This window comes from Apodemus sylvaticus, chromosome 10, assembly GCF_947179515.1.
Source record: "Apodemus sylvaticus chromosome 10, mApoSyl1.1, whole genome shotgun sequence".
In the NCBI taxonomy this organism is placed as follows: Eukaryota; Metazoa; Chordata; class Mammalia; order Rodentia; family Muridae; genus Apodemus; species Apodemus sylvaticus.
The window spans coordinates 611697-620144 of record NC_067481.1 but is presented as its reverse complement, the minus strand read 5'-3'; the positions used below and the strand labels follow the sequence as shown (position 1 = coordinate 620144).

General features: G+C 39.1%; 1 pseudogene; it reads left to right on the top strand.

The window, feature by feature from the left end:
- Positions 1-2223: 2223 nt before the first annotated feature.
- LOC127693442 (zinc finger protein 470-like) lies at positions 2224-8146 on the top strand (annotated as a pseudogene).
- The last annotated feature ends 302 nt before the right edge of the window (positions 8147-8448 follow it).

Genomic DNA, 8448 nt, shown 5'->3' with positions numbered 1-8448 from the left:
GAGTTGGATGCATGCTATTATCAAAGAAATTTATAAAAGGAAAATTAGAAATAAAGAGGGACCTGTATAAGAATTGAGATCACTGTCAACCTCAATCTATTAATTGTGTGTGGAGTGGTTTCTCCCTGGGAAGGCATGTTAGGTCTAGAACAGCTGCATCTTAAGCCTTTCAGAACACCTAATCCTGCCTCTGCTCTCTGGTGCCTGGAAGACAGTCCTGTAGCTCCTTCTGGGCCGTGCCCTGACTGGTCAGTAAGAAGGAAGAGAGACCAGAGAATGAGTGTCCTATGTCCCTGACATTTACAGGAGAATTAGAAATAAAGAATGACTTGTGTAAGAATTGAGTTTGTTCTCTGCCTTTGAGGCTGGTATGGTCACAGCACAGAAAGGGACTGGAAGGAAGGAAGGTGAGCGCTTCCCTGCTGTTAAAGTAGTTGGCATTAGTAATGGTTAGGCAGGTAATCATTTGTGGACAATAAATGGCCAGAATGCCATTTTTGTGGGTTCACAGAGCAGGGCAATCAAGAATCTAAATAAGGATCTGAACTTTTTTCCAGAAACCAAATTACTATAGTGAACACTAATTCAACCAAAACAAAAGACCTTGACAGAGTGCCGTGGCTGTACCTAACAGGAATGCTTGTTTCCTGTTTGAATGTCCTGAGAGGAAAGGTGTGAGTAGTACTTGGTGTGCTCTAGTACATGTGTCTAATCCCTGGACACTATTGGACCACAGAGCCTGATTGAGTGTTTTCTTTGTTCGGAATGTTTAACAAATCAGAGTGAACCTGGCTGTCAGGTTCTCCCAGCAGCCCCCATCCCTACCTGTCACAGGGTGTAGCTGCTGTACTTGTCTCTAATTTACGGATTGCACTGTCCTCCCAGCTGCCCTTGTGGAATCCAACCATTTTGGTTACCTGGTCAGAAAGAATGGAGCCTTATCTTATCCTTGATTTTAGTGGGATTGCTTCAAGTATCTCTCCATTAAATTTGATATTGGCTGATGGTTTGCTGTATATTGCTTTTATTATGTTTAAGTAAGGGCCTTGAGTTCCTGGTCTCTTCAATACTTTAACATGAAGGAGTGCTGCATTTTGTTAAATGCTTTTTCAGCATCTAAACAAGATGATCATGTGATTTTTTTTCTTTGAGTTTGTTTATATAGTGGATTACATTAATGGATTTTTGTATATTGAACCAATCCTGCACCCCTGGGGTGAGGCCTACATGATTGTGGTAAATAATGGTTTTGATGTGTTCTTGGAGTCGGTTTGCTAGAATTTTATTGAGTATATTTTGCATCAATATTCATAAGGGAAATTGGTCTGAAGTTCTCTTTCTTTCTTGGGCCATGTTTGTATCTGTCGTGTGTGACCTTTCCTAGGTTTTCCATTTCCAGGGTTTACTCTTTTTGTGATTTCTTTATTGTTTATATTTCCATTTTTAGATCTTGGACTGCTTTGTTCAATTCCTTCACCTATTTGATTTCTTTGAGGGATTTTTTAAAAAATTTTTTAATTAATTAATTAAATTTGGTTTTTAATTAATTAATTTTGGTTTTTCGAGATAGGGTTTCTCTGTATAGCCTTGGCTGTCCTGGAACTCACTCTGTAGACCAGGCTGGCCTTGAACTCAGAAATCTGCCTGCCTCTGCTTCCCAGAGTGCTGGGATTACAGGCGTGCACCACTACCGCCGGCTTGCATTGTCATTTAAGCAATAGTAAATTAATGTTATAATTGAAGATAGATTCTTCTCTCATACAATATATCTGACCACCTTTTCCCTTCCCTCCACTCCTTCCAGCTACTGTCTACCTTTCCCATCCTCCTCACCCCCAGATCCACCCCTGCTCTGTCCTCTTCAGAGAGCAGCAGACCTCCAAAAGAGGACATCCAAACAGGACAAAACAAGATAGAAAAAGACAAGGTGAAAGCCTTCATATTGAGTCTGTACAAGGCAAGCCAATAGGAGGAAAAGACTCTCAGAATTAAGCAAAAGAATCAGAGCTGCTCTCACTGTTGGGAGTCCCACATAAACACCAAGCTGACAACCATAACCTCAGCAGAGGACCTGGCATAGCCCTATGCTGGCCCCGTGCTTGCCATTTAAGTCTCTGTAGGGTTCCTGAAAATCCAGGCAGTGTGAGTCTTGGGTCCCCTTCATATCTGGACCTCAGATTAAACCAAACATCGGCTGGCCACTCAAACAAGTTTGTTACCGCCATGCCCCAGCACATCTTGCAGGAAGGATCAATTGTAGGTAGAGGGACTTTGTAGCTGGGCTGGAGTCCAGGTTTCTCTTCTGTAGCCTATAGAGAACCTTCTCTCCTACAAGAGACTAGAAGATAGGGGTGAAACTTGACCTCTACACTCAGTGTAGCTGTGTGGAGTTGTCCTCTGTGATGGGGCCCTGCTGTCAGTTATCTGAGAGCCAAGTTTTGTCCTAGCATCAGCATGGGTAGTTTAAAGATCTCCAAGGGACCTACTTGGCCAACAGGTCAACTGAATGTAACCCATTTCCAACATTGAAGCCCTGCCTGGCGTCAAAGGATGGTCAGTTCAGACTCCATATTCTTCATTCCTAGGAGTCCTCATTAGGGTCACCCTCATAGATTGCAGGAATTTGCCATTACACTGGGGTTTCTACACTAATCCCCTAATGTCCCCCTAATTCCAGCTGTTTCTTTCTGCAGTGTACTCTCCACCTTCCTCCCCCTACAACCCCAACTGATCCCTCCCACTCCTCACTCCTGTTCCCATCTAACCCCAGTATACTCACAGAAACTATTCTATTTCCCCTCTAGAGGGAGATCCATGCTTTTCCCCTGTAGTCCTCGTTCCCTAACCTTTCTAGGTTTGTTGAGTGTAGCTTTGTTATTATATACCAGATAGACAATATCCACTTATAAGTGAATACATACCATTATCTGTCATTCTGGGTCTGAATGTCACTTAGTTTTGTTTTTTTTTTTTTTTTTTTTTTTCTGTGTTCACTTGCCTGTAAATTCATGATGCCCTTTAAAAAAATTTGCATAAATGTGCTAGTTTTTTCTTTTTAATCTATTCTTTAGTTGAGGGACATCTTGGTTGTTACCAGTTTCTGGCTACTATGAATAAATATGCTATGAACATATAGTGGAATGAAGCACCTTTAGTATAGCTGCCTAGGGGTGATATAGCTGGATCTTGAGGTAAATGGATTCTCAGTTTTCTGAGGAACCAGGATTCTGAGGAAATACTGATTTCCATAATGGCTTTATTAGTTTGCACTACCACAAGCAGTAGAGGATAGTTCTTCTCCATATCCTTAGCAGCATGAGCTGTTTCTTGTATTATTGATCTTAGCCATTCTGTCATGTATAAGTTGGATTCTTAATGTAGAATCAAAATGTAGTTTTGGTTTACATTTCCCTGATGACAAATATGGTAAAGATTTCTTTAAGTCTTTCTCAGCCATTTGAGAGTCCTCTGTTCAGAATTCTATATTTAGAGCCGGGCGGTGGTGGCGCACGCCTATAATCCCAGCACTCTGGGAGGCAGAGGCAGGCGGATTTCTGAGTTCAAGGCCAACCTGGTCTACAGAGTGAGTTCCAGGATAGCCAGGGCTATATAGAGAAACCCTGTCTCGAAAAAACCAAATACAAAAAAACCTAAAAAATACAAAAAAAAAAAAAAAGAATTCTATATTTATATCTATACCCCATTTTTAAATTGGATATTTTGCTTTGGAAAATCTTATTCCTTGAATTCTTTATATATTTTGTGTATTAGGCCTCTATAACTGTGGATTTGGTTTAAAAAAAATCTTCCCATTCCTTAGGCTGCCTCTTTGTCCAGTTGACTGGCATTTTGCCACTTCCAGTCCATTTCCAATTATTGATAAAAAGGAGAAACATTATACAGGATGAGTGCTGGCATATAATTTCTTTGATTTATTATCATTATTATTTGTTTCTTGCTTCAGTCCAATCTTCCCTCACTATGTATAGATTCCTCTCTATTAGAATAGGAAGGCATATTCTCTGCCATTGTATGTAGGAAGATAAAACTTGCTTTCTGATTTTACAAGATGTGGCGATCAGTTGAGTGTCAGAAGAGACTTATAACATTTGAACAGTGTATGAGCTCTTGCAGACTCTTGCAGACTCTTGCAGACTCTTGCAGACTCTTGCAGCTCTTGCAGCTCATTGAAGTTAGACTAAATGCATTCTTATCCTGGGATCTCTATAAGCCTATAGTGACCAGTGTCAGGATGTAGTTCATTGAGTTAAAGCTCCCAGGTAGAATGATGTCTTTAAACACTTGACTCTCCTTTGTGGCTTTCTTTGGGGTTGTTTATAGAAACTTTTTTGTAGGAGAAACCTTTCTAGATTCCTTATTGGGCTTGGGATTTGAGTGTCTATAGGCTCAACTCATTTCCTGTATTTTTGCATCTACTGTGTTGTGGTTGAAACTGATCAATGAGCTTTCTTCTCATGCTGTCATGCCTTCCCCATTATAGACTTTATCCATAAATCACATGAGATGCAGTAGAAGCATTTGCTGTGCAGTGCTGAGCTATTTTGTGGGCCTGGTGTTTTTATATTTTTAATTTTAGTGTGTTTTCATTTTGAAGACAACGTTTCACTCTGTGGCCCTGGCTATTCTGAAGGTAGGTGTATAGTACATGTAAGCCTCGAGTTTAAAGGTCCATCTGACTTTGATTCCAGTGCTGGGATTAAGTGTGGATCAGCTTGCCTAGCCATTTCTTTGTTTGTTTTTATATTATTGGCCTATGGGCCTAGAATATAGGTTTTGGTATATATCAAGCATATATTGGTCTTTATCTACACTGTGAATTTTGAAATTTGGCAGGGAGAATATTCTATTTCTCAGAATGGCATGTATTCATGACATTAATACTGTTTGAGCTCTACTTCTTGAGCTTTCTGAGTCATTGGATTTTAGGTTCATAACATTATTCATAAATACTGTAATTTATGTACCTCATGTGTGTCTGGTCCTCATAGTAGTCAGAAGATGGCCTCAGACTTCCTGAACTTGGAGTAATGAATAGTTGTGAGTCCCCTTCTAAGTACTGGCAATTGAGCCCAATTATTTGCAAGACCAGCAAGAGCTCTTCACTGCTGAGCCATCTCTCCTGTCCTGTGTTGCTGATTTAGGATCAACATCTACATTGCTAATATTTTCATCTATTCATTTGCAACTGTTTAAACGTGTGCTTCCTTTTAATAAGATCTTATTAATGTTACATTTTCAACTGTAGTGCTTCAGGATTCTGGAAGATGAATACAGAACAGAAGTGAATGTACAGTTCTTTGAGGGAGCTTCAGTAAAAACCTCTGAGATCTTTCTGTCTTTCTTTTGATTGATTTTTTTTACAGGGGAGACTGAGTCTTGATATGTACCTCTGGCTGCCCTGGATAGACCAGACTGGCATCCAACTCAATGAGATCCACCTGCCTCTGCCTCCTAAATGTTGGGATTAAAGGCAGGCATGAGTCAATACACCCAGCTTGCCTGTCATGCTCGTAGTTAGTTATTCTTTGTAAAATATCTCTGATGTGTGCTCAATACTGTTGGCTTGTCTGTCTGTCTCTGTCCTGTGTGTGTATGTGTATTCAAATTTCTCTTGCAAGGATATATCCTATTCAAAAAATGAAGAAATGAGACAGAGCTGAACCTCATTATTCAGTTTAATCTAAGATGACTTGGTGATTACATTAGAACTTCTGGGTCAAGAGTAAGTGGAGGAAGCACCAGAGTATATGAATATATTTTCAGTGAAGTATCCATTTTACAGTGTTGTCTGTATCATGGTTTCTGTTGCACACATGTGTGGGATATTTTAGGATGCTGTAACCTATGATGATGTGCATGTGGGCTTCACTCGAGAAGAATGGGCTTTGCTGAATCCTTCACAGAAGAGTCTCTACAAAGATGTGATGCTGGAGACTTATGGGAACCTCACTGCTATAGGTAAGACACTGAATTTTCTTTCACTTTTCCAAATAAGGAACAATTGTTTCTTTGTTACTAGTGCTGTTCTGGAATGAGGTGAATAAATCACGTTCACTGAAGATAGATAGTTAAATTTTCCTTAATTTCCAATAATAATTCATACTTTTTCTGGTACTTTATTTTAGGCTACAATTGGGCAAACCATATTACTGAAGAACATTGTCAAAGTTCTAGAAGACATGCAAGGTAATTTTCACGTGCAAGTCAGTATGAATATATCTCTCTCTTGCTCTTTCTCAGAACAATTAGAAGATATTCCCCATTTGACTAAACATTTTCAGTGTGATACAAGTTTATAATTAGTTGTTTTTCCAACTTCATTGGGAATATATCCACAAACCCACACTGCAGAAAATCCCTGAGTACTAGGAATGTGGAAATTCTTCTCGGTTTGATCCAGTAAATATGGCAAATTCAGTATGCAAATCTAGTGTATTTCACACTACAGAAACATTTTTGAATGGACTTAGTGTGGTAAAGCTCTGAGCTCTCCCAGTGTGAAAAACCTCACAGTGAAAAGTATGCTCTAACTGTGAGTCATGTAGTAAATACTTTTACCATTACAGGGACCTGCTAAGACGTAAAACCACCCATAGCGAATGGGAAACCATGATGTAAACAAACAATAAGACCTTAAGATTCAATTCATCTCAGTAACTAGACCAAATTGTAAAATTAATTCATATAGCTATAAAGATAATTCAGTGTAAAGAATGTGGTAAAGCTTTCACATGTGCCAATTCTCTTTGCAGGCATGAAAGATGTCATAGTATAGAGAAACCCTCTGAATATACTAAGTGTGGAAAAGCCTTTGCATGTCACAGTTATCCTCAAAGGGATGAAAGAATACATACTGGAGAGAAACCTTATGAAAGTATTCAATATGGTGAATCCTTCGCACATCACAGTAGTTTTCAAATACATGAAAGAACACACAGTAGAGAGAAATCCTACAAATCTAACCAAGGTGATGAAGCCTTTTCAATACAGAGTTATCTCAAAAAACATAAAAGAACACTTTCTGAAGAAAAGCTCTATAAGTGTAATCAATGCGATAAAGCCTATCCACTGGACAGTCATCTCCGAATACATAAAAGGACACATTCTACAGAGAAACCATTTGAATGCAATCAGTGTGATAAAGCCTTTGTAAGTCAAAGTAGTCTTCAACGTCATGAAAGAACACATACTGGAGAGAAACCCTACAAGTGTGATCAGTGTGATAAAGCCTATTCACAAAACATTCATCTTCAAATACATAAAAGAACACATACTGGAGAGAAACCTTATGAATGTAAACAATGTGGTAAAGTCTTTGCCCGTTATAGTAGTCTTCAATGTCATAAAAGAACACATACTGGAGAGAAACCCTACAAGTGTGATCAGTGTGATAAATCCTATTCACAAGACATTAATCTCCAAATACACAAAAGAACACATACTGGAGAGAAACCTTATGAATGTAAGCAGTGTGGTAAATCCTTTGCATCTCATGTTCAACTTCAAAAGCATGAAATAATTCATACTGGAGAGAAACCTTACAGATGTAATCAGTGTGGTAAAGGCTTTGCATGTTATGGTAGTCTTCACAGGCATAAAAAAACACATACAGGAGAGAAACCCTTTGAATGTAATCAATGTGGTAAAGCCTTTGCATGTTCAAGTAGTCTTCGAATACACGAAAGAGTTCATACTGGAGAGAAACCCTACAAGTGTAATCAGTGTGATAGAGCCTATTACAAACAAAGTCATCTCCAAAAACACAAAAGAACACATACATCCTGGAGAAAATCCCTCTGAATGTAACCAATGTGCTAAAGCCTTTGCAAGTCAAAGTGATCTTCAAAGTCATAAAAGAACACGTACTAGAGAGAAAACCTATGAATGTAATCAATGTTGTAAATCCTATTCACAACCATGTAATCTCGAAACCCATAAAAGATCACATACTGGAGAGAAACCCTACAAATGTAACCAATGTGATAAAGCATTTGCATGTCATGTTTATCTTCAAATACATAAAGGAGCATACTGCAGAAAAGCTTATCAATGGAAGAAATGTGGTAAATCCATTGCCTCTTGTGGTCATATTCAAAGGCATGAAATAATTCATTCTAGAGAATAGCCTTACAAATGCATTCAGTGTGTTAAACCCTTTGCAGGTCAGAGTAGTCTCTGAATTCATAGAAGAACATATAACTAATCTCTTGATCATATTCTGCTTCTCTGATGCCTTCAAAACATCCAGTGAGAAGCCCTGAGTGGTGGTGACTCCTGAAGATATGAAGGTTGTTAGGGGAACCTGAGCCTCAGACAGATTGCTCTAAGGCTGGGGAAATTGGGCATTCACAAAGAGCTGTGGAGTAGGGATAAACTGTTAGGGAGGGGAGGGAGCTTTGGATGTGAAAGGAAGAGGGTTGAAAGGCC